General features: G+C 36.5%; 2 long non-coding RNA genes across 2 annotated transcripts in view; one reads left to right on the top strand and one right to left on the bottom strand.

The window, feature by feature from the left end:
- LOC135968095 (uncharacterized) overlaps nt 1-16,183 on the bottom strand; it is a 108,375-nt gene extending 92,192 nt beyond the window's left edge. The window contains exon 1 of the long non-coding RNA XR_010582562.2: nt 15,890-16,183. This is a non-coding gene — a long non-coding RNA (uncharacterized lncRNA). The remainder of the gene's footprint in view (nt 1-15,889) is intronic.
- The window catches only part of LOC135968096 (uncharacterized), a 46,743-nt gene extending 29,956 nt beyond the window's left edge, over nt 1-16,787 (top strand). Inside the window, exons 2-3 of the long non-coding RNA XR_010582563.1 lie at nt 13,070-13,189; nt 16,597-16,787. This is a non-coding gene — a long non-coding RNA (uncharacterized lncRNA). The remainder of the gene's footprint in view (nt 1-13,069; nt 13,190-16,596) is intronic.
- The last annotated feature ends 10,361 nt before the right edge of the window (nt 16,788-27,148 follow it).

Raw genomic sequence — 27,148 nt, 5'->3', positions numbered from 1 at the left:
AGGTTGCAAAGAATCCAGGGATACCTAAAGGAATCTCAGAACAGATTCTTGCACACCTTTGTCTGTGTGTCTTTTAACCTATTTCTCTTCCTGAGGCAAGATTATGGACAGAAAAGACTGGTTTACATAAAGTCTCACACGTATTATGTACTCTATCTATATATGTGATTGACGGATTGACTGATTGATTGATGGGATGGTTTCCTTGTCTATAAACTCCTCCCCCAGTTTTCTGGAATCTCAAAGAGTCACTTGACTTAAGAATATTAACTGGTCCTAGAGGTTATTTGAGGGAAAGAGGTGCCCTTCATAAAATATCCAGGGATTCTAATTCACAAAAAGTATGGGAATAAAGAAAGAAGGAATAAAAATTCTGTGTAGTAAGATTTTATTGAAATTTCAACGACTTCTAATCAAAAGATGCATACATTTTTAAACTCTTCTCTCTCCTGTCCTCATCCTGAACCAGGATGATGTGACTCCAGGATGTACTGGTTTATCTGTGCGCTTTCAAAATATAATTATTTACCCGAAACACGAGGGGCAAAGCAGAGGGCATATTGATTGTAATGTAAGAATATTGTATGGTGCAATAGAAAGTTCTGTCTGTATTTGGGTCTTGCAGGCGAATTGAGCTTTTGGGAAGAAGCCAAACTCCACTGCAGAACTGTTATATTTCTGAGAAAAAAAGAGAAAAGAATAGCTGTCTCCAGGAGGCTGATCCCAGGTTCCACTAGGAGACCAAAGTGACAGGTGAATCTCTGCGTGGTGTGACAGGAGCAGGCAAAGGCCCTGCAGGGGCTTTCGAACCCTCAGAAAGTGCAGAAAGCCAGAGAGGTTGCGGAGATGTGGCTGCTAACTCAGCTGTATTTGCAATGCCCATGAAAAAGGAGCGATAAGACAATAAAATTGAAATAAAAATATCATAACGTACAGCAGTACAATTAACTTTAGTAAATCATTGTACTCTGTCTGGAGAGACATACATCTAAAATGGTTACAAACAAATGAAAGCACCGAAGTTTACTTTTTCTAATCTCTGCATCAAAGTAACATAGACTGGGAAGAGAGACAAGGAGAATGTATTTTGAACTGCTTTATTCTGATATTTTGTTTCATTTTGTTTTGATTTGTTTTACTTGTTTCATTTTGTTTTGATTTGTTCATTTTAATACCAAAAAGCTGTTAGAAGTGAGGAAAACTAGGAACTAATACTCAGAAAGAGCATCCATGACAACTTTACAATTATACTAGATCGGCCGGGTGTGGTGTCTCACGTGTGTAATCCCAGCACTTTGGGAGGCCAAGGTGGGTGGATCACCTGAGGTCAGGAGTTCAAGACCAACTTGACCAATATGGTGAAACCCTGTCTCTACTAAAAATTCAAAAATCAGCCAGGCACGGTGGTGTGTGCTCGGGAGGCTGAGACAGCAGAATTGCTTGCACCCAGAAGTCAGAGGTTGTAATGAGCCGAGATCGCGCCACGGCACTCCAGCCTGGGCGACAGAGTAAGACTCTGTCTCAAACAAAACAGAACAAAACAAAACAACAACAACAAAAACCAATTATACTAGATCGCTTCTACTCCCCATCCTCCTTTCCTGAGAATCAGTTGGCATCTGAATTCCATGAGGCCTTTTTCTCTCCTTTTTGCTTAACTGCATGTTATCTTGGGGTTGTGGAAGGGAACTCTGAAATGAACTTTAGTGTACAGAATGTTTAAACATCCTTGGTATCAACACCTATGTAAGAGAAGGAAAGTGGGAAGGAAAGGGAAGTAAAGAACAGTGGAAACACTTGGTAGAAACTGATTTATTTGTGAGCATTTTGTAGGGCATTTCTGGGGTTCCCAGAAATTTCAAAGTGGAAGTACTTTGTGAACTGGTGCAGGTAAGAGCTGGGGATATTAGTATTATTGTTTAATTTTACTGGTGTATACCCAAATCCTGAAGAGAATGAGTGAAGAAAGATATAGTATTGGCTTCAGCTTCAAAATGTACTTTGAATCTCACCAAGTCTTATCTTCACTGCTGTCATCCCATCTCAGGCACCTATGGTCCAAACCCTAGAATATCACAATTAGCCTGATAGCTTGTTGCTTTGTTTCTACTCCTGCTCCCATGTAGTCTATTGTTCAGGCAAACGTAGAATGTGCCTTCTCAAACATAAATAAGAGAATATACTTCTTCCAGTGGCTTCTCATCATACATAAAATGAATCTAAACTCTTAACTACCCCTGCTTATCTCTCCGACTCCATTTCCTATTGCCTCTCTCTATCACTGTGCTGCAGTTTGATAAATCTCCCCACCGCTTGTAGCAGGCAGGATGGATTAGCACTCAGCACACATCCAGCTCTCCTTAACCAGGATTTAGCATCAGCTTCATGACTGACTAGAAGCAGTGGTTGTGGTGATGATCTCATCTCTGACTACCAGCAAGGTTTCCCCTACGGCTACTCCACATCTCCCATTCATCAATGAGATTATTTGTTGACATCCTGTTGTTCCTCCAGCAGTATGTAAGAGATATAATGCAGGTATATTAACTTGCCATTAAATCATGTATAGCAATATGGTAAAAATATCCACCACAATATATGCATATTAACCAACACTCAATTTATATTGTTTTAATAAATACTGAAAGAAGAGCAAGGACACAAGACTTGACTCAGAAGCCTTGCAAATATAAGCTGATATCACCTCTGTAAGAACATTGAGGTAGGCACCATGAGATAAAAGGGGATGCCATGGAAAGAAACAAACCTTGTCTAAGACAAAACTATGCATATTTTATTTCAAATTAAGAATAATTAAACGGAGCTTTATTGATAGACATACATTTTATAGGCAAACATCAAACCTATTATAATAATGAGAAATTCGTATATCTACACACCTAACATTTTGATTCTGTCTTCTCTCATCATAGATTTCAGATGTCCCAAAAATAAAATTTTGAAAATTTAAGAGAAAATTCTGAAAATAACCCCCAAATTTGGTTTGCTTGGCTACTCAAAGTTTTGCATGTTCAGTTTTATTATTAGGCTTCCAAATGTCTAATGATTTCTCTCTGACATACTGACACTTTTGTAATCAAATCCACCAGCGTATTTCTCACTTTGTGCTGCCACTGAAAGCTGACAGTGAAGTAACTTTGGCATGAAGACTGCTGAGAACAGCTTAATTTGAGGGGCCAGGTACAGGGAATGATGACCAGATGCCTTCACTGACATAATGATAATGCTCTCAACAAACAACATGGCCCTCCCAAGCCACACACAAGCACAGAGGTAGATCCAGAGAAAAGTAGCTCTCCTTGGGGCCATTGCCTTGTATTTAATGACTTTAATGTATGGAAATTTAGATAGCAGAACTCCAAATGCTGACAGTAATGGCAAGGTAGAAAGAAATCTACAAGGAGGCAGTTTGTTACCTTCAATATGTAAGGCCTGGAGAGTTAGCCCTGGGGACTTTAAAGAATGTGGGCTCTGGAGGAACAACACACATGCTGACTGTGCTCATTTATATTTGCTGTCTGACATATTTGAGCTCTTTGACTCCAGAGCTCTATTTACATTTTCAAATGCCTGTGAACTGACAGGTGATGTTTTGGAAACACTTAAAATATTTTAAATCAATTTCCTGAAAAATTAGTGTACATGAGCACATAAATCAAAAAGAAGAACTTGTTTCTCAAAGGGCAATGTCTATGAGACTTAGTATCTGACATATCCAAGGCTATCCATTTTAATATTTGAGGAAACTTGACTGGATTCCTTCTTTCATATGACTGCCAGAATTTCTAGTCAATAAATAATCTAATAAAGCTCAAGGACTAACAGGCAGAAAAAAAGGGTTAAATGAAATATACTATTGGCAGAATAAACACATGGTGAGCAACTTAATGTTTTCCTAAACTGAAGAATGTGACCACTGTTCAAGTTAGAAAGAGGAGTTGTGTGTATTTTATTTGTTAAATTATATGTCAAATATATAACTCTTGTACATGTGACAAAATTCTATGCTTTCAAAGTCCTATTAAGATGCTTTATTTGTACTTAGAATGAAATGACTAAGAAACAATCTATAATCAAGTTTAAAAAAAAAAAAAAAAAAGTATAAAGTCATAGAACTAGCTGGCATCAAATACTTACCAGGAAGTGGAAGTTCTCTACTTCTTCCATGGACTAATTACGCGAAATTCTCTTCATTTTCCCCATGATTAATAACACCCAAAATAAAGTAGGGTTGCATTTAGGCAAGTCTCATTTGAGGTGTTGCATTTTAAAGTAAACATCCATCTCATTTCAAAACTTTAAATAATAATTAGGGAAGATACTTCCTGAAGTGTCTTAAATAAACAGCAGAGGGGCAAGTGTGGAGAGAATTACATTCAACATTTAAACATCTAGAAAAACTCACTAAAAAAAAAAAATCCTCTAATCCACCTTCTGTTTTGTTTTGTAAGATACAGGGTCTCACTCTGTGGCCCAGGTTAAACTGCAATGGCGCAATCACGGCTCACTGAAGCCTCCACCTTCTGGATTCAAGCAGCCCTTCCATCGCAGCCTCAGCTTCTCCTGTAGCTGGAACTACAGGCACAAACTACCACGCGCAGCCTCCAAGCAACTGTTTTTTTTTTTTTCACCAGAAAGCACAGGCCTTCCTCCAGATTCTTTCCCTGAATTTTCCTTTCCCTGAAACAACACCTGGACCCTGCCACCCCTCTGCCTGATTTCCAGGCCTGCGAATTTTTCTAGTAGTTACTTTGTGACCCTTCTCATTATGAACACTTCAGTTTTTCCTTTTGACCTCTTAAACTCTGCACATTGACCCATTCAGAAACCCGGAAAGCTCAGTGGAACTAGGCAGGGGGCAGACCAAGTCTGCCTTAGACCCCTGTCCAACTTCTATGGCACAGCTATGCTTTTTATCTCGTGGCCACAGAAACAAAGGCTTGGAAATTAGTCAGACAAGGGCTCTAATCTTCATTCTGCTGCAACTGCCTGACTTGTTCAATTTAGTCTTTTGGAGACTCTTTTAATCTGCAAAATAAATGGCAGCAAATATAACATTAAACACATCCCAGGTTATTTAAGTCCCTCAATATATGCTTTGTTTTCTTCAGAAACAAACATACTCTTCTTACCGATTTGCACTCAGCTATAAAAATTACAGTTAAGGGAAATCTCGAGATAAACCATTTGTATGAATAACAGCTACTCTTGTAGTGATGTAAAGTCAGCTTGCATTGACCTTCAAAGCAGACTGTGAAATCAACTACCTTTGGAAATAGCCACGGACTTTGTGATGTAGTACCTGGGACACTCCTTAAACCTCTGTCTTCTCATCTTTTACAGACTATAAAAGGGGATGCTATTGGCTGGAGAAAGTAAAATTGCTTTCATAAAAAGTGGCATGCCCTGAGGTAAAACAATGGAGGAACTGGAAAAGCTAATAGTCTCTGAGGATGGTTTTATAACTTCCTCAACTAGAATTCAGCAAATGCTTACTGCATAACAGTGTTGCCAACCGTGTGTTAGATGATGCAAAGACTCTGTCTCAGCCTGTCATGTACTGGAGGCAATAATTACATATTCGGAAATTATATTATTGATAAATCTTTGAAAACATGAAATTAGGCAATGGCGGGAACTCTCATAGCAATAAAATGGGGAATGGCACAAATCAGAACTACCACATTCTGGAGCTGGCTTATCAGTACACCACTGACTCAACCCTCAAAAATCTTAGTCTTGTGGATGGCCCAGTAGACTCAGTTAAATTCAGTGTCATTTCAATTTCAATAGGACAAGTACTAAGATAAAGAACCCACTAGGGGAGCATAAAGATGAGGTAAATGTAGGGGTTGCTTTACACTTTGATATCAAAACCTATTTCTGATTCTTATATTGACAATTTTTGAAAACCAAATGCTCCTGGAAATTTCTGTTATTCCATTTCGGTGCGTGGTAGGGAGATGTGACTTAAAGCTGTACAGCAACCCTTAGACAAAATAAGAGAGAACTCCCTTCTTTAGTTGAATGTTTCTCCTTTGGTGTGACCTAAAAATAGGTTTTCCTCATATGTTTTATTTTTAATGGAAAATAAATTTATCACTCCCAATGCTACAATGAGGTGTTATAATGTGAAGCTGGCTGTTAGTATGCACACTTGAACTTACACATCCTGTTGAAGTCTGTCCCATGAAATATGAGTAGCTCTTGAATCCTGTGTGTATTTACTCAAAATGGCAGATTCTACCTGCTGTCAGTGTGGATAACCTACCTTTTCTCCCATCAACATTTTATTCCCTTTTACCAGCACAGAGCAACTCCAGTCTTCACTCTAGCCCTAGCTCCCCCTTCTCGCCTTGATTTAGAATGGATTATCTTGGTGCAGAAGAGGGATGCCTTCAAAAAAAGAATGGTGGCAAAGGGAACAAAAGAAGGATCCCTTCCCTCTGCTGTGCCTTATGGTGTGCCAATCACTGCCTTGCCAGGAACCCTGCTTTGACTTACTAAGGTTGTGCTGAGACCTGTGATGAGAACTGTTCAGCAAGGAAGACACGAAGAGAAGTTAACTCTTCCCTGCGCCAGAGTTCTTAGGAAATGTGTACTCAGGTTCCTGCCATTTTAATTATTTCTTGCATGTACTGTATTGGGAAATATTGTTAGACATAGTTGCTAAGTTCTGGGATCCTATTTCAAGAAGTTAATAAATTAATGAGGCTTAGTTGGCCGAGGAACCAAACCACTGTATATGTTTCTGATGAATGTGATGAACGCAGAGTTTGTTTGTACAGAGGATTGGTACTTAGATGGGAGACTGGCTCACAGCAATTGGGATTTTTTCTACATGTATTCCAAAAAATGTATTATTTCTCATAACATATTCCCCGTGTCTCCTTTGGAATTTCCCCTGAATCTGTCTTAAACCTCTTGAGAATATTAGCTTCACTGCTTCACTCACATTTCATTTTGTAAAACACACACACACACACGCGCACACAAACACACATACACTTAAACACCCACTGTGTTAACCAGCTTCATCATGTTATTTGTTCATCTTTAACTTTCTGCAAAAAGTGTGAAGGGTGAAAATGTGCACGGCTTAGCTGCATGTATTTTAAGGGCACGGATGATTTGTTATTTTGTTTTGGTATCCACAATGTCTAATACTTAGCATTCTTAATAACATGTGTAGGAGGAAGGAAGGAAGGAAAGAAGGGAGGAAGGGAGGAAGGGAGGGAGGGGCTATGCAATTCTTTATTTTAAAAAGGAATTAGCTGCAGGTCTGTTAGAGTTTGCTTGAAAGAAAACATTTGCTTGAAAGAAGACAGCCAACAGACACATGAAAAAATGTTCATTATCACTCACCATCAGAGAAATGCAAATCAAAACCACAATGAGATACCATCTCACACCAGTTAGAATGGCAATCATTAAAAAATCAGGAAACAACAGGTGCTGGAGAGGATGTGGAGAAATAGGAACACTTTCACACTGTTGGTGGGACTGTAAACTAGTTCAACCATTGTGGAAAACAGTGTGGCGATTCCGCAAGGATCTAGAACTAGAAATACCATTTGACCCAGCCATCCTATTACTGGGTATATACCCAAAGGATTATAAATCATGCTGCTATAAAGACACATGCACACGTATGTTTATTGCGGCACTATTCACAATAGCAACGACTTGGAATCAACCCAAATGTCCATCAGTGACAGACTGGATTGAGAAAATGTGGCACATATACACCATGGAATACTATGCAGTCATAAAAAAGGATCAGTTTGTCTCCTTTGTAGGGACATGGATGCAGCTGGAAACCATCATTCTCAACAAATCGCAAGAACAGAAAACCAAACACTGCATGTTCTCACTCATAGATGGGAACTGAACAATGAAATCACTTGGACACAGGAAGGGGAATATCACACACCAGGGCCTATTGTGGGGGTGGGGGGAGGGATAGCATTAGGAGATATACCTAATGTAAACAATGAGTTAATGGGTGCAGCACACCAACATGGCACATGTATATATATGTAACAAACCTGTACGTTGTAAACATGTACCCTAGAACTTAAAGTATAATAATTTAAAAAAATAAGGAATTAGATATTGCTTTGGTTGAGTGCTTTCTCATTCTGACTGTTCATGTGAAACACCTAGGAAATTTTTTTTAATTTCTAAATTTCACTTCCAACCCAACAAAATAATCGTAAGTATACATAATATATTCTATAAGAGTTGTTTGTTCTGCATGTAAGAACCTCTTTTCAGGTCCCAGGGATACTTTGGCAAAAAGGCAAAACCCTAGCTGTCAAGTTTACATTTTGTTGAAAGGCTATTTTTAATAGAATGGCCAGAGAAGGTCTTGTTGAGATGACTGTTAAGCAGATACTCAAATGAAATCAATAAAGCATCCCAGTAAATATATTCTAAAATGTCCTCCTAATTCTTGTAGGAAAAAAAAAAATGGCTTATGTGAAAGGATTTGATAAAACATATTTTTTGTAGGATATGGTTTTGTTGTTAAGATATATTTGTGAAAACTGTATGAACCATTTGAACAGAAGCAATTTGATTTATTGTAGATAAATGTATACTCCGTGACAAGGCCACTTTAAAAGCAAAGATTATCTTAAAACCCCATTGAAAAAGAAATATACAAGTCTCTAGACTTTCAACCTAACTACTGTTTCTATGATTAAAATGATAACATAAAAATAGCTCACGCTCTAAAATTATATTGTATAAAATTATGGATGCATAAGAATCAGTTTCCTCTGAGCTTTGATAATTACATTTTAAATAGAGTACTGACATGCTGTAATTATAATATTAAAATACTAAGATAATCAAAAGCTCAAAGGGGTATTCTGGGCTTCTGAAAGATTTTGTAAATGTCATTAAAACTTTGACTTTATTTCCATTATATCATAGGAAGATTATTATTATTCATGTGTTTCTGTTCACATCTAACTGGAAATCTTATTCACACAGAAAATTATTGCCATCGTATCTAACAACATTGATTTAGAAATTATAATTTCATACAATGCCATTCTTTTCTTCCAGCAGATTAAAAAGTCTCTTTACTTTCACTCTTTCTTCTTTCTTCCATTTCGGAGTTATTCTCTCTTTTCTAAATTCATTCAAATCTCTTTCCCCCTCCTTTTGTTTATATTCTTCTCCTCCTCTATATCCTTTGGGATTTTGTTCCATTAAATGTGTCTTTCTCTTGAAGTTCTGATCTCTTTTTTTTTAATTATTTTTTATTATTATACTTTAAGTTCTAGGGTACATGTGCACAACGTGCAGGTTTGTTACATATGTATACTTGTGCCATGTTGCTGTGCTGCACCCATCAACTCGTCAGCACCCATCAACTCGTCATTTATATCAGGTATAACTCCCAATGCAATCCCTCCCCCCCCCGCCATGATAGGCCCCGGTGTGTGATGTTCCCCTTCCCGAGTCCAAGTGATCTCATTGTTCAGTTCCCACCTATGAGTGAGAACATGCAGTGTTTGGTTTTCTGTTCTTGTGATAGTTTGCTAAGAATGATGGTTTCCAGCTGCATCCATGTCCCTACAAAGGACACAAACTCATCAACCCAAATGTCCATCAGTGACAGACTGGATTAAGAAAATGTGGCACATATACACCATGGAATACTATGCAGCCATAAAAAAGGATGATCTCTTTTTTTATATTGGATTCCTCTCCTCTCCTCTCCTCTTCTTCCCTCCCATCTTGTCTTGTCTTGTCTTCTCTTCTCCCCTCCCCTCCCCTCCCCTCCCCTCTCCTTTCGAAGGTGGGTTTGTTGTATGTTACAAAATCCGAAAGAAGTTGAAAGCAACCGAAGAGAGAACCACAATAGCTCCAGGGTCCTGGCAAGCACGAGTGTTGAGACTTTTACTTACATCTCTGCTTTTCCCTAAATGTGCACCAGATCCATTGGGCTGAGTTAATTATATTGACCCCTATGCATGATAAACTTGTATTGTTGGACCATGTGGAGCCTCTGTCTTTTTTTGGTTTTATATTTTCTTTCATTAATTTTTTTTTTGCCTCATCCTCACTTATTTTGGTTTCCCTTTCACCTCATGGATTCTTGCTGTAATGTGCTTGGAATAGTCCTTATATATACATGAATCTTTAGAAATATATAGTATTGTTTTAATTTCCATAATAATCAGGCCTAATATTTTTGTAACTTTTTAAATTGAATCATAATACTTGTACAGATTTATAGGGTATATGGTTATATTTTGATACATGCCTACAATGTGTATTAATCAAATCAGGGTATTTAAAATATATGTGACCTCAAACATTTATCATTTCTTTGTGTTGGCAACATTTTAGATCTTCTCTTCTGGCTATTTTGAAATCAATGTTAATTTCTTGTTAATTATAGTCACCCACCATGTTATTAGACACTAGAACTTATCCCTTCTATCTAGTTGTGTTACATTGGATATCTTCTTTTAATGTACATCTGCCAATTATCTTAATATTAATATTAGTTAATATTGAAAATAAAACAAAAGTATAACATTCCTAAGGAAACCACAACTGGTTGGATTATTATTATACCTCTTTTCATCATGCCATTAAGCTTTTGGGAAGGACTGGGAGCACCTTATGCTTATTATTGCTTATTTGCCATTCTATCTTTGGTCTTGATTCTATTTCTTATCTTGACCAAAAAGTCATCTAATAGGTTATCAGTGTCCTGAGTCACTAAACACCTACTTCTTGAACTCTGCATGTTTTCACATTATAGGTACCTTGTTCTTGAATTTTCCTTCCATAATAAGTAGCAAGTAAATTTCTTGCTTTACTTCCTATCCCTCTTCTCCATCTGAGTCTTCTTTACCATTCTCTTTTCATTAATCATAAGTTGCATTTCTTTATCCATTTTAATATAGTTTTCTCCTAGTTTTTATTCTTAGCTTCTCTTCAACTGCTAGTGCCTCAATTTCACTTAATACTTTCACTCATTTAGCTTTAAAAGTGTTCATTATTATTATTATTAAGGTGTTATTACTACTATTTGATAATAAATGTATTTCTTACCCTCATTTTTGGTTAAGTGTGTATGAAGATGAGGATTAGAGCCAAAAGAAATATAATTTATTGTTTCTAATGCTGTGCCATCAGTTTAATACTGTGTTCAAGGAAAAATGTGATGGTTGTATCAAGGAAAAATTACTACATATCCTTCTGTCAATTGAACTGCCCAAATAAAAATACCATTAATCCAGATGGTGAAGAAGAAATAGAACGTTTCTCAAGGCATAGAAAGAAAGAACAATCACTCCAGACAGAAGCAATAATCTATGTAAAATTTAAACAATCAACTTCAGGATAATAATGCTTCAATCTACTTTTATGATCCTGTTTCTCTCCTATACTTCAGCCTTGCCTTTCTACCTATCTAATGCACTTTTCCATGAGGACAGCCAGGCAGACCACAAAATAAATACCTCCTCTGCCATTTCTCTCACCTGTACATATGCTTTCTACCTCAGTTAATGACCTCATTCTCCCAGCCATCTAATGATTTTTGGAAATAGCTTTAACTTCCTTTATCTCACCTACTCTATTCAGTAACTTACCCAGTATTATGAAATTTTTAGTCTTAATGTTTTTTGCATCCATTTTTTTTCTTTCAGATTGTATCTATTAATTCATTTATTCATTAATTCATTAATCACTTTCTGGGAGCCTTCTAGAATACTACCACTGTAGCTTCCCAAAGCCACAGTGATGAACCAAGCAAGCAAAATTCCTACTCACATGACTTTACATTTCAAAATAATAAAGTGAACAAATACAAATACTGAGTAATTTTTCTGCATATGTTATGGGCAGAAATACCAATTCTTCAGTGTCACTTGCTTAGAAAGGTTGTCCAGAGAAAGCAGACAACAAAGTACAGAAAGAGAATCAGTTAAGAAACTGTGGCCGCTGATACATGGGCACACGTCCTGGTAAAAATCTCTCAGTAGCTATACATATGTAGCACTGTGCTAGCCCCTGGGCATGCCAGGATGTGCTACCACAAATCAATGGTAAGTATATCTCTTCTCCCCATTCTTCCTGTTCTCCAGTTTTCCCTTACTATTTTCAACTCCACGAACTCTGAAGAAGGCTCACAATTTAGCAGATGCTGAGGAAGTAGAAGGTGTTTTTACAATCACTTAAAAAATTGTTAAATATATAATTTCTGTCATAATATAAGGATAAAACACAAGATGAAAATATGTCATTATTTGATGGAAACGTTACATATCATAGATGTTTATTAAGATTTTTTCAACACAAGATTCAAAGTTCTGAAAGACCTGTCTGGCTTGCAAGAACTCAGAAAAATTTTCATTGAAAGAATTCTGACAAGTGACCCCACAAAAGTAGCAGTGACCCTAAACTTCACAAAATAGCTATTTAGAACTTGCTACAGAGGAACATCCAGTTTTGTCAATGTAAATAAACCGAGATACATTAACCATGGGAAACTACCATTTTAAGATGAACTGTAAATTAAGAGTTCAACTTTCTTCCACATTATCCCTGAAGTACAAATCATGGAGGCACAGGAGAAGACAATTAACAGGTTTAATAGAGTAAGAACTTTGGTAATGAATGTTTTATTCAAAGGTAAACAAATCAGTTTTATAGGTAAGAAAGACTATTGTTTGTTTTTCATTTATTTGTTTGCCTCCTTAATTTTATGCTCAACCTCACCTATAGAAGGCACCAAACTAATGTTTTTACCAACAGGACTACATCAGTGTCATAAAGACATAGTAAGACTGTCCTTACTATGATTATTTGGCTCTTATATAATTTACTCTGGTATAAATCACAAAATGCAGTCTCTTCAGAAGCAACAATTTGCCTAAATGGTACTCTTTTTTTACAATATTTTTTATTTACAAGTAATAATCTTATTTAAATTTGATTTACTAATTTTAGTAAAAGAAAAAAGGAGAGGAGTAATATTGGGTTTCATTAACTTCTTTTTTTTTTTTCTTTTGAGATGGAGTCTCACTGTCGCCCAGGCTGGAATACAGTGGTACGATCCCAGCTCACTGCAACCTCCACCTCCTGGATTCAAGCAATTTTCCTGCCTCACCCTCCTGAGTAGCTGGGACTACAGGTCTGTACCCAAATGCCTGGCTAATTTTGGTATTTTTAGTAGCGATGGCGTTTTGCCATGTTGGCCAGGCTGGTCTCAAACCCCTGACTTGAGGTGATCTGCCTGCCTTGGCCTTTCAAAGTGCTGGGATTACAGGCATGAGTCACCACACCTGTTTCATTAACCCTAAAGTTAAGGATTTCATTAACTCTAAAGAAAAGAAGTGGTGTCTGTATAAGAAACACCAGGACTTAGGGATTTAAAAGTGTGCTAGCTTCTACCCAGCCACTCTCCATTTCTGTCCCTTCTTCACTGGGCATTGGCAATAGTATCTTCTCCACACAGCTTTATACCATAAGTTTAGAACATGACTGTAGGCTGTGCTAGGTCTGCATCGTCCTAGATAAGCATTGATATACTTTGTACTCTCCCTACAGGTATCAGAGGGGTGGCTTACAGAATGCTTTCCATTACAGAGTTAGTATGGAAAATCTAGAGAAGGATTCTGATTGGCCTGGATCCAGTCATACTATACACTCTTGCATTGAGAGGAACAGGATATTCTTGAGTCCTAAGTTAGTGGCAGTGGTGAAACGCTATGATTTGCATACAGAGTCACAAGGAGTTTTGTAGGGATGGATAGGTGTGCTGGCGAGTGGACTGCAGGAACAGAACAAATAACATATGGTCTATAGTGCAATTTGAAAATATTAGAGTATGCTTTTATAGTAAAGTTATTGAATAAATTCATATTCTCAGTATATCATGTAAATTCCTTGTTTTGAAATTTAAAATATTCTACACAAGTACAGAAGGGAGATCCTCTAATATTTGAAAATCCTATCCTCATTGCTATTGTTTTGATCGTGCCATTAAGTGCTACCACATGTGAAGGGCTCTTTTTTGGTCTCTTACCACAAGTAGAAACCTATTATCCTTCACAAAATTTAGAATGTAAAAGAGAAAGAAATAATTCACCTTTGACATATATGCCCCAATTTCTAGTCTTGTTATTTCTCAAATTTCTTTGAAGTTGGGCCTCACCTTGACCATTGGTATTTCCCTTTTTTAAAATTATTATTATTTTCAATTTTAGCTACTTCCTATACTCTATTTGTTACAAACAGTGTTCTCTGACACCTATGTAACTTTTACAGCCTTTTTGAGAGCCCTTTTGTTCCATTTGGGATTTAAATTAATGCTTGGTAAGACTATGTTATCCATCAGATCTCTCCGTGCCTCAGACTCCCAAAACTGTTTTCTTCTCAGAAGAATTGTTCTGCTAGTGTCCAGTCCTCTCATCATATAAGATCTTGGCACATTATTGTAAACACCTCTCCTGAACTTTTAAATGGAGTCAGACAGCCAAAGAGAGCAAATGAATAAGCTTTGGGAAACAGCCTAAATCTAGAATTCAACCTTAGCATCTTCCTCCTTGCTCATTCCAACTATTGGATCTGCTTTCAATGTGTCCGGTCTTTCATTTGTGGATTCATATTCCAGTTACTGATACCCATCTCATCCTTACCCTCATGCTGGCAACCAATGATGCCACTTCTCTGTGTCCCTGATTTTTGTTGGTCTTGCTCCCTCCTCAGACTCCTCTTAAAGATTTATTTTTTCACTTTCTCTGTTTTACCTCAACTCTACTTCCAGCTAGGAGACAGTGCTCACTCAAATTGAATCCAGCCCAGCCAGACCAGCCACGATCTTTCTGTCACAGTCTTATACAGAATCAATATGAATTTTTGCTGATGTTAGCATTGTCACCTTAGGAGCTGTAATTTTCTAAGGCTTCCTGTGAGGACTAATCAGTATAGCTACCAAAATCTTAGAAAACTACAGACCTCATGATGACTATCACTATCATGGAAATAGGAGCTATGATGTCCCAAGTCCATTTCAATGAGTACATTTTATAAAAATGTATATAGAGAAAATAAACCCCTTCTCCACATGTGTATTACAAAATTCCTTCCCATTTCAGTTTCTTCCTCTCTCCAAAACAACCTTTATATTCTATAATGTATTGTAGAATTTTCAATGGAAAAGATGAAGGGAGTATACTTGTATATCTGGCCTTTAGTTCAATTGTGGTGATGGGCAAAGGAATTCTTGGCACCTTGACAGCTGTGTTGTTTACATGTAAGAGAAATGTTGAACTTACATAACTTTAATGCAAAGACCATGCTAAAGGATCCAAACTCTAACTCTAATCGTCAAAAGACACTCTAAAAGCATTCATAAGAAAATTCAAGTTATCTTTGGAAGATACTCTCAGTGGGTGAAATATATAAAATGTTAGAAAGCTTTAAGAGGATTTAAGGAGAAAAAGGGAAGAGGAGTTCATATTCAGCTGAGTGTAGAATATCTCATAGCTTTAAAACTTTTGCCTTAAGCTCAGGACAAATACAATTCAGTCCAATTCCAATTGAGCATCCTCCTTTTAAGGTTTTCTCAGCAAATAATACTGTCTTCATATGGCCAAGGGCCTTTCCAGGAGAACAGGTAACCACAGGGACAGGAGGTAGATACATTCTAGGCAGAAAAGGGCAGGCCCCTGGTGAAAAGCCCACCCTCAAGCTGAAAAGCCTGTAACTGCAGCACAAAGTGAGAATTTGTATCCCTGTTTTCCCATTTGAGTGCTGTCTTTCCCTAAACCACCCATGCCTACCCCCACCTCCTCCCCTGCCCCACTCCCCAACCTGTGCCCATAAATACCTCATACTCAGTTGGAGAAGAGCAGAAACTACAGCTGGATGTCGGAGAGAAGTGTCTTGGCTTCAGACGGACAGCCTGACAGTGTAACTTTGGAGAATAATCCAGCTGCTGTAGATGGTCAGACTTCAGGTATCTACTCACCTCCTCCCCTTTTCAGCTTTCCATCCCCTTTTCAGCTCCCAGTGGGAGCCGCTTTCATTGGCAATAAAGACCCCAACATTTACCATCCTTCAATTTGTTGATGCGACCTCGTTTTTCCTGTATGCCAGACAGGAGCTCAGGAGCCACGAGTGCAGATACAAACAGCTGTTACACTGGCCCTTTGCCCTTGCTGGCACAGGGCGGCCAACTCATGCGAAAAGGCAAAGAGTCCACTCAGCTGTTAACACTTAAGCCATCCGCGGTCAGCAGAGCTAAAAGAGCACTGTAAAAAACGCCCTTTGGGGCTTCAGAGGTTGCAGGCACCCCCGCCCTGGAAAGTGCCGCGGGCCGCAGGGAGTTGGCTGGCTGGTTCCGGTGCTCCTGTACTCCAGTTCCGGCCTCATTTGCTTGCGCGCTCCCTCCTGTTAGGAGCTGAGAGCCCTGGGCTTGGTAAAGGAGGCACACCTGTCAGGAGTCCCGTGAATGAGTCAGCGAAACATCCTGCTTCATTGTCAGGGCCTGAGTGTGGGCATCTCAGGACCTTCTCCATTTTCCTTGTGCTCCAGGCTGCTGCCTCCAGTGTCCTGGCCTCCAGATGGAAGAATGCATGTGACACCTGGCAATTCCATAACTGTTTCTGGCTGAAGAACTCATCTATGAAGTCAGGAAGCTCAGCCTAAGTGTACTCCAAAACTGCCCTTTCCTAAGGATTCCAAATCTCACATCCATCTTTTTGGAGCTGGGAATAAGTGTTTTCACCTGGTTATCTGGACGGGGGCGGGGGGGGGGGGGGGGATACTGCACGTGTGGCTGAATGACCAACCCTAAATTACCAATCCAGAAAAGATCATTAGAGATTACTTAGAGAAAGTCCTTGTTTTACAGATGAAACAACTGAAGCCAAAAATAGTAAAATGATTTATTCTCAGTGATCTAGTAAGTTAGTCACATGGTGGAACTCAACTCTTCAGAGCTTGTTCCACCAGATCACCCTGCCTGCTCTATTTTTTCTTTTAAATGATCAGAGCAGATTTGTTTCCAAAATAAAACTCTTCCACTAGCTGACATTTTAAGAACATGAAAACATTTAAGTAATAAAATATTACCAAGCCCTCAGTAATGTGGCCTTATTTACAAAAGAGCAATAGTCAGTGAAGGGTAATCTCCTCCCACTGCACTATAGTCATAACTTTATTAAAGCATTTGTCATGCTCTATATAATAATTATTCTCTATGCCAGTTTTGCTGTATGTTAATGTTAGTTTATCAGGGACGTGCCTCATTCATGCATAACTCAATAATGTCCAACAGAAAAACAGAGTGTGTGTGAGCGGTTTAATACATGTATGGTACATAAATAAATGAATGGATACCTATATGAATACATGGAAAATGTGAGAAAGAAAGTTGCATATGGAGGTGGAATCATGCTATAAGGAGCAGATATAACCAGGACAGGATTGATGTGGGCTTGATATTTGAGTAAGGAATAGAACTGTGAGTTTATATATGGTCTTGCATGACCATGCAAAATTGTATAACCTATGAATTCAATAATCTGTTCTCACAGCTTGATGTACAGCCAATAATGTTACCTATACCATGAGTTCCTTTTCAATACTGTAGGAAAAAGCCAGTTTTTATTTTCCATGTCTCCCCAATAATCATTCAAGTGTCAACTAAGTAGAAGATTATGTGTTTTTATTTTTTCATGTGAATGGGCACAGAGGACATGAACAAACTAAAGATTGTGATACATTTCAGGATGACAGAAGTCTACTGTGGTATGATTTATGGATTGCTATTGGGAGAAAGTCACAAATATCACAAGGAGAGAGGTCTTGAGGGGAGGTTGGAGTCATTTTTCACAGTCTTGTCCTTAGATTCAGAAGATTTATTTAAATAGTGAGTTTTGGGAGTAAGGTAGTAATGGAAGTGATTGATTGAACTACTGTCTGTCACATCCTTCAAATCACTCCTCAAACCAACAAACACACATTAAATATATCGACTTTTGATTTTGCCCAAAGTAGAGAAAATCTTCTACAAAAATACAGTGGCCTTTTGGAAGTGGATAAATCTTTCAGAGTGGGTTTTGGTGCCCTAGAATAGGATCCTTCTCTGTGGCACTAGTGGTGGTATGGGGTGTGACTACTGGTTGTTATCCCCTATCCTCATGCTTAGAGCTTGGGGTATATATACCTTCTTCTTCACACAGAGGCAAGGAAGAGCAGGAGAAAAAAGGCAAAACAAAACATAGCTATCCATGGGATTAACGTTTCAGTATTAACAAAGAGGTTGGAAAAATTCTCAGCACAAAAGCGTATGACCAAGTCACTCAACCAAGGTATGTGGCGCTATAGCAAATAATGATGATTTAGGGAAGAAAACAGAACATAAATAAATCTTTATTGGTGTTCTATGACAGAATCCAGATGCTCTTGCACTAATGTAAGAACAACTTACACTGAGAAAGGAGCAATGCAGGGACTTCATGGTATTGAAATTAGTCAACATAATTAAAAATCAAGAGAAAGTAAAAAAAAAGATTAGAATTTTCTTAGAACATGGTTAAAAAAAGAGATATGAAAATTTTTGAGGAAAAAAGCAAAGAGAATCAGTCCAAAGGACTAATAGCTCTCTACTAGTACTTCCAGAAAAAGATGACAAAAAATTATAGGGAGATTAATTGTAGAATGCAAACAAAAATATGCTTTTTAGACTGAACAGAACCACTGCATACTGAGAATTTACTTAATGATTATAATATACATTATTTGGTTGATGTTGACACCAAAAACCAACACTTTACCACTACACAATATATGCATGTAACAAAATTGTGCTTGCATCCTCTACCTTTATACGACTAAAAAAATGAAAAACAGCTGGTACATGATGTTGAAATAAAATTTCAAAATACTATATATGACATTGCCATTTACTTACCAAATCTGAAAACAGAACAAAGTAGACACTGTCCTTTACTTCCCTCTCCTTCTTACTGAGAAGAATCTGAATTTGTTCAGATATCTAATGGGAAGCAATATCTTAAGACAAGTTCAGTGCCCTTTCAACCACAGGAGATAAGTCTTTTACTTGTTTAATGATGGAATGAAGATGTTTGCCCATTATGACCAATTAAATGAAAAGGGAGAAGTTGGCTACAGGAGATTATGTGAGAAATACTTTTTTTTCCTAAGAGAAAGAGAAAGGGGAAGAAGAGGAGAAAGAGAAAGGGGAAGAAAAGGAGAAAGAGAAAGGGGAAGAAGAGGAGAAAGAGAATGAAGAAGAGGGTGAAGAGTAAGAGGCAAGAGGAAGAGAAGGAGGAAGAATATGATTATAGCTTAAAGGATCTCAGAAAAACTAGCTCCAAACCTTCAAATCAACCCCAGAAGCATCTACATTTATATTTTGTTTTATGTGAAACATATAAAGACCTTTTATGTTAATTAAATCTTGTATCCTTTAGTTGCATATAAAAAGAACCTAATTACTACAGTCAAGGCTAAAGAGAAGCTCCAGAAGTTTTGAAGCTGGTGGGGGGATGACCCCAAAGAAATTAGAATGAGATGAACATGATACCTTTTTTCAGGATCACTAGGTACTTAATGATAAAGAAATACTATCTCAAAAGTTTTGTGATAAACAGTTTTGAAACTGGGATTCTATAACCTATTAAACGATCAAATATGAAGCTATGCAACATTTTTCTCTCTTATACATTTTTCTTGAGGTAATTATACAATACTCTATATCAGCAAAATGAAAAAGGAATCTAAGAACTGAAGATGACAAATCTAAGCAAATTGGAGAGAAGTGAGAGAGAGGGAAAAAAATATATCCCAAATGACAGCTGTGCAGTAGTCATAATAAGCAATCTGTACAAAACTGACCTTTTATCAAGAAGCTGCAAAATCCTAGTGCTGTGATTTAAAAAGCTGCATTTCTTCCTTCAATGAGATAAAGATAAGCAATTAAAAATTCCAGAAATAACAAAATGTATAAGAAAATATGTTCCAAACGTGGCATGATTTTTATTCAATGATCAAATTTAAGAAAATGAATTTTATTGAATCTTGGTGATTTTAAGATCCTCCTTTGAACAGCACAGAACTTATTACTTGGTATTGCTAAGAAAAGCTCCTGTTGTTCAGTCTTCAGCAGAAATGGTTTCTCAAACTTAGCACTATCGACATTCTTTGAAATGGGGGAATATCCAGTGTGATATTTGGCAGCATCCCTGGCCTCTAGCAGCTAGATGTTTTTAGCACTCTAGTTGCAACGATCTCAGATGTCTCCAGTCATTGCCAAATGTCCCTTTGCAGTGGGAGCTTGGGAGTCAGAATTGCTCCCAATGGAGAATGATTACTATAGGAAAAAAAGGACATCTTTTAAAAAAAATCTAAAAAGACAATATAAATGTTCTAAATTTTGAATACATAAAAGTAGGGTCACAGAGAGAAGATGAGTAATGATGTGTGAGCAAAGAAATAGATGGAAGTAAAGGATATATTGTTTCTTGTTCTGTAGAAGGAAGATGAGAAACTAAAGTTCTTGAACTGATATAGATATCAAGGTAATTCTTAAATTTCTAGACCATCATCAACAGACTAAAAACAACTATGTAAAGTTTAAAAAGTCATCGGGGGAAGGAGGTATGATTGCAGGAGGTGATGTGGGTAAAGTATTTTTCATAAGAGATAATAATAAATATATGTGAAGATTTTCAAATCAAGAAGTAACTGTTTATGCAAATAATGTAGAGTAATTTCTACCCAACACACTAAATGTAAAAAGTCAGGTAAGTTTTCTATAAAGAAGAAAAGCTTTGACTTTCTGCTTTTTTTGCTGTCTATATGTATGTATATGTTTATATATGCCATTATTATAATTTAAAACATCTTCTAAACAATGTATTTTATTTGCCTTTAAATATATCTTAGTATCTACCTTACTCAAATGACCTCTGGGGATTAACTACTATAGTTTTCATGGTAAAGACAGTGAACAGGATAATTTTCAGATCAATTTCTGGTACTTTTCCCTTTCCAAATTACCTGGGCAACATTTTTCCAAAATGTTTGTGGGACATTGTGGTTCAATTTCTTGCCTGTTTGACCTGGCTAATGTGTGAACCCTTTTTCTACCCATTTAGCCTGGCTTGACTTCCTGTCAATCAATTTCCAGGTGTCCATGAGATAACCAAAGCTTGGGGCACTAAAGAGCTCTTAGGGAACCCTGTATACTCATTTGGCCCTCATATTAGGGGTCAGCAGTTCAGAGTGAACAGGATCTGAGAGCTCAAATGAATAGGATATAGCAACAGTCCTTAGGCGTTCATTCTGTAATCTTTGCTGGCAGAGCCTTTAAAGACAGCTAGGAGAGTTAATTATGCAAATTAAATTGGCTGAATCTATTTATAGCAAGGCAGAACTGGACAGAGCCCTGGGCATAAACATTCACCTGGCATCCCCTCCCACAAGCAACTTGACACCACTACAGACCCTTTGTGATCTGGATATGTTTGTCCTGTAATTAATGAAGGACAAGAAAGTTTATCTTGAATATGAATCACAGATAACTGAAAACACTAGACAGAATCAAAAAGCAGTGAACCTTCTCTGTAATATTTAATGTTTGGTGAATGTCAGAAGTATTTCTGAAGCTCTGAAATACTTTCATAAAATATATATACACATAAAGGCCTGCCTAAACACAAAACACGAACACACACGTCTGAGCTCATTAAATACAATTCAAAATATATACATATATTTGTGTATATATAGATGAACTAACATGTATGCATATGTATATATGTTCTGTAAGCATTTATGATATGTGTATGTAGAGAAAGAGACCACACACTGTTGGTGCTAGTATAAATTTTTCAGTTATAATGTCTCTAAATTAAATTTTGGTACATAATATTATATCTGTACATATTTTGAGGTACATATGATAATTTAACACATTCATATAAATTTTAAAGATCAAATCAGTATAACTCGGATGCTCATTACCTTAAATATTTGTCTTTTCTTTATGCTAGAAACATTTGAATTATTCCCTTCTAGCTATTTTAACATATACACTAGATTACTGCAAACTACAGTCATCCTACTGATCTATCAAACACAGGGTCTTACGTCTTCTTTCTAACTGTATATTTAAACCCATTTATCAAACTCTCTTCATCCCCCCCCAGTACTAACATAAATTTATCAACATCTAGAAAACAGCATGAAGTCATTCAGAAACTTTTTAAATGCTTATTTATTTTGGTAGTGTGTTCACACTTCTAGAACTCTGTCTTAGAGTAACAGATTAGCTACAAGGTAGTTATGTATCAATATTCATCATAATCCTATTTAAAAATTTCAATGTAAACGCCCATAATTGGAAAAAGGATAAATAAAGAAGTCATAGTACATCCTTAAACATAATAGAACGTAGGGTGTTTGTGTGTGTGTGTGTATGTGTGTGTGTGTAATCATGTGGGAAAATTTTATAGCATATATTAAATAAAAGGTTATAGAAATATTAATTCTCATATACCCCCAGCACACACATCCACATACACACACATAAACAGGGGGAAAAGAATCTTCTTTAAATATTAGCAGTAGATTAATAGTTGCTTTTATTTTCCTACAAGTACTTTTTTCTTAATTATTATACAATGAGCATATATCACTTGTGTAATGAGAAAAACGGCCATTATTTATAAAATAAGACTAAAAAACCTAGTATCTTTCTGAAGTATTTGGGTGTTTTTTGTTTGTTTGCTTGCTTGTTACCAACATGAAATATCTTTTAAAGAAAGATAAAATGGGAAATACTTCCTTTGAGCCAAAAATGCACATGTTAAAGTAAATAAAAGCATGAAGTTTTGAATAGCGATTGGCATTATTTTAGCAATTTAATCATCTTATTTTTTTTAGCCAGTTATTTTTGCCTTTGAGATGGCTCAGAAATTAAATGACCTTTCTAACTAAACGTATTCAGATATAATCACAGGTAATGATGATATTATGTAAGCTCAATAGCTACAGTATACTTTAAAACGTGCATTCCCTCAACTAGCAATTTTCCCAATCAGCTTTTCATTTTACTGTGCCACAGTCCTTTAAAACCCCAATCATGGAGGTGGCTCTGGAGAAAAAAAAAAGGCTGTTCTGTTTGAACTCAGTAGGTAATGAATGTTCAAGGACTGAATGTGCTTTTTGCTCTCAGGAGCTCAGTGTGCTTTCACTGTTTTGCAGTCATTTTCTTCAATTCGATGCAAATACTTGTAATTTCCCCCAGAAATAAATGCTATTAAATGCCCTATTTCTCTCTTATATGTCAGAAATATTATACCCCACAATAGGCTGTATTTTTGACAAAATTAAACATCTACATTCTAAGCCACAGACAGACCCCCAGATAACCAAAGTTGTCAACTAGGAATAAATAAAGCTTCCAACATGCTGCAGATAAATTAGTAATGACAAGTAGACATTTTTGTATGACAGCTACCATCCCCTTTCATCTCCACTGCTGTACCTGGCTGTTTTAATTTTTTATGTAAATAAATAACTTACCAGTTATCACCAAAAGGAATAGAATGAAAACAAGTAATATGATCACTTTCTAAATGTTAATCTTGTCTAATTTGTGACAGCTTGTTCTAACCACATATATGAAGGTAGAAAATACAGCTTCATCTGTAAAGGAATGTTGCTTGGATTTCCTCTATTTCAGATTGAGTGAAAATTGCACAGTGATTACTGGAGGCCCTTGAAAATGCCTCGGGATTTTTTTTAGAGAGTATGAATCTATATTAGTTTAGGTGTAAATTGAATTAATATGTAGAGAAAGTCAAGAAAGAACAGATTGAGAAACTCGTCCTAAATTAGAAATAATTACTTTTATAGTTATTTTAAAGTTCTTATTAATCTTCAGAAATGAATGTAGTGTGACATTCTGACCTTAGGAAAGAGCATACACATTTATACACAGAACACATACAGGACTAGCAACTCCAAGGTGAATGATCTTTCTAAGATTCCAACAACCAATGTATAGTAGATTTAGGAATGGCAATCTAGTTAGGAAGTTCCATATCCCAGATAATGAAACCACTGTGTTGTTCATACTTCTCATTTCAAGAGACAATAAAACGAATGAACTAAGAAAGACTTTGTTTTTCTTAAATGTCACTTTGACACAACAACTTTAAATGCTTTGCAAATGTTAACTCATTTAATTTTCACAAGAACTTCCTATTAAAGGGGAGGAAACCAAGACATAAGAAGTTTAATAACTCAGGTGGTGTCACAATTAGAAAATAGCAAAGCTGGAGTTCAAAACCAGGCAATCTAAGTCCACAGAATGTAGCCATTCTCCTCACCTCTGTACCATGCCATGTCTTTCACACTGCCTGATGGTTTTTACATAGTTTCAGGGAGCCCAGCAGATGCCATCTCTGATTCTGTCATGGAATATCACTTCCATTTGCTTTATGTAATGACTTCATTGTATAAAGCACATACAATGATGTAAAACATTGAAAATCATTATTTTACAAAAATGATTTCTTTTTGAGAAATCCCAAACCCTACATTGCACGCATTCATTTGCACTATAGCTAGCTATTTATAAGTACTACTCAATACAGACTTTTGGCTGACTCTAGGAAAATGGCAGGAGTGATGAATAGTGGAGGGATCCGAAATACCTTTTCATGATAGAATGCTCTTTTGTCCTTTAGATTGTTTTTGCAATTTCTTTTATAGTGGTATGGTTGAGGTATTTAAGGTTAGGAGGACGAAGGGAAGTTGGAAGACATTTGTATTTACTGGCTCTGCAGCCAAATGTCAAGCACTAGGTGTTGAGTCTGTGCAATGTCTCCCAACTGACGCCGACATGAATTTCCACAAAGATAAAACAGGAAGGAGAGACTGTGTACACTCCATCCTTTTACGTCTGCTCTTGGATTTTCATTTTCACTACTTAATTTCTTTTAGATTTTGGCAGACTACCCATGTTTTACTTTTTGACTGAATATAGAACTTTCTTAATCTATAGATTATGTGGATTCAAAGAAAATGTACCTAATATTTGTGATATGCGCAGAAATATTTACATAAAATCTAGCTCTAGACACTAGTGAGGCTCCTCAGTAAGATTTTACCTTAACATATGACATTCTTTATCTAACAACCAGGCCTGAAAGTGGTTCATTTATATTATCATAGTAAATGCTGTGTTGGGCATACTACAGAGTTGTCCAAATGGTTGTACAGAGAATGAGTGTTAATTTTGGTAAGAAAAAAAAAGTTGATTCAAAATAGTCTGTTTTGTAATTGCATATAAACAGAACTGTAGACTCATTTTCAAGATGTAATACTTTTTTCCTGTCACCAGAATTTCTTAAACAAACCACCACTTTAATATGCAGTTCAAGTTCAAATTGTGTATTTTATTGCTAGATAACATAATGTTTCTCTTACAGTGCCCAGTTTACTTCTAAAGAATAGATTGCCAGCTAATTTTTATTCCCATCACGTCTAAAATTTACAAGGATGTTTATAGTTTTGAATCAGTGCTATTCTGTCCAGGTTTGTATTTCTGAAAGGATGTTAGTAAAGGAGATCATCGCAAGTTCTTGAGACTATTCCACCATGCCAAGTGTCAAAAACATATTGTTCTCTAATTACAGGTAATAACTATTTGGTAAGTAACAAAGACATGAATAATCAAGTTAATATGCAGTAAAAATATGACACAGAAAAGAATAGAAGGTTATCACAGAAAAGTATGAATTCAATATTCACAAAACTTAAATTAACAATAAGCTAGTACATAACATGTACAAAGATAATACGTGCAGCTGCTTACAGAAATTGTTTATTAAATGTTGAAAATGAAAGTAAGAAATCTTATTTCACGTGAAGTACCAATATATCTATTAGGTACAGAGGGGAAGAATGCCATGAACCACTGCATAACTACATAAACTTCAACAAAAGACAGCTATAGCAAAAGTTAAAGCCCGAGATAGGTAGCTCCTTCTTTCATAGTACTCACTGTCCTTCTGTGAATATAATTTACCACTAGCAAAGGAAGAACATGCCAGTCACATGTTTCTTAGGCTGCAGAACACTTGAAAAGAATCTTAAAATACAGTGGTTACCATTGTCATCCAGTGTGTACTTTTGCTGAAAATATTTTTAGCCTACATAGCTTACTATAGCAAGTGCTACAATTAGGATAGCTTTAAAATAATAGCTATCTATTTGTGGGAACTGTGTAATGATGCTCAAACTACTGGAATGTGATAACAGTCCTACTGGCTCTTGACCAAGACAGATCATAATATATGCTGATAACCGAATACGACCATCATGGTTTTCCCTGCATCGTGTATTTAAATGCTCAGAGAGAGCAAGTAATCATCTCTCTGGCACCACTGGCTAATAAAGTCTTAAACTTAAGCAAGTTTTCCAGATAAGCCGTGTATAATTCTTTAAGCCCTGATATTTGTCTGTTTAAAAATCACATTCACTTTTATTAAAATTTTCTCAGGTACATTTCATATTTTCATGAAATTTTTATTATCATATTGTTTCACATTATACTCACACTTTTGGAAACTACTTATTTGGGGTAAAATAAAAACATTTCAGCCAGATTCTAAGGGCTTCAGTGTATTATAGTATCATAATTAAAATAGTTGGTAATATGATAACTTCGAATTATCAAGAAAAAATTAAATTACAACATATGCGATCTTGTTAAGGAGCCATATAGTATGTAATTCATATTAGAAAGGCAAATATGCTTTTAGTAGTCTTTCTGATTTTTTTTTTGTTGGTGGGTATTCAGTCATCACTGCTCCCTGCTGACAGGGCCCCAATATCCAACAGATCCTCCCATTGTTCTAATCTTCAACTTCAACTCTTCCATGGGTCTAATATAAGACAATTAAAGTTATTCTAAAAATCTTTCCTATGGGGTAAGTTATACAAACCAGAAAACACTAACTTTGCTTCCATTTTCAGTGGTCGTCTTGTTCCTTTTGGCATGTTAGGAATGGCTGCAAGGCCAAGGTGAGAGGAAGCGTGCACA

The sequence above is a fragment of the Macaca fascicularis genome, chromosome 17 (genome assembly GCF_037993035.2).
Source record: "Macaca fascicularis isolate 582-1 chromosome 17, T2T-MFA8v1.1".
Taxonomy (NCBI): domain Eukaryota; kingdom Metazoa; phylum Chordata; class Mammalia; order Primates; family Cercopithecidae; genus Macaca; species Macaca fascicularis.
The sequence above is the reverse complement of the archived record's forward strand: the minus strand, read 5'-3'. Positions and strand labels throughout refer to the sequence as shown.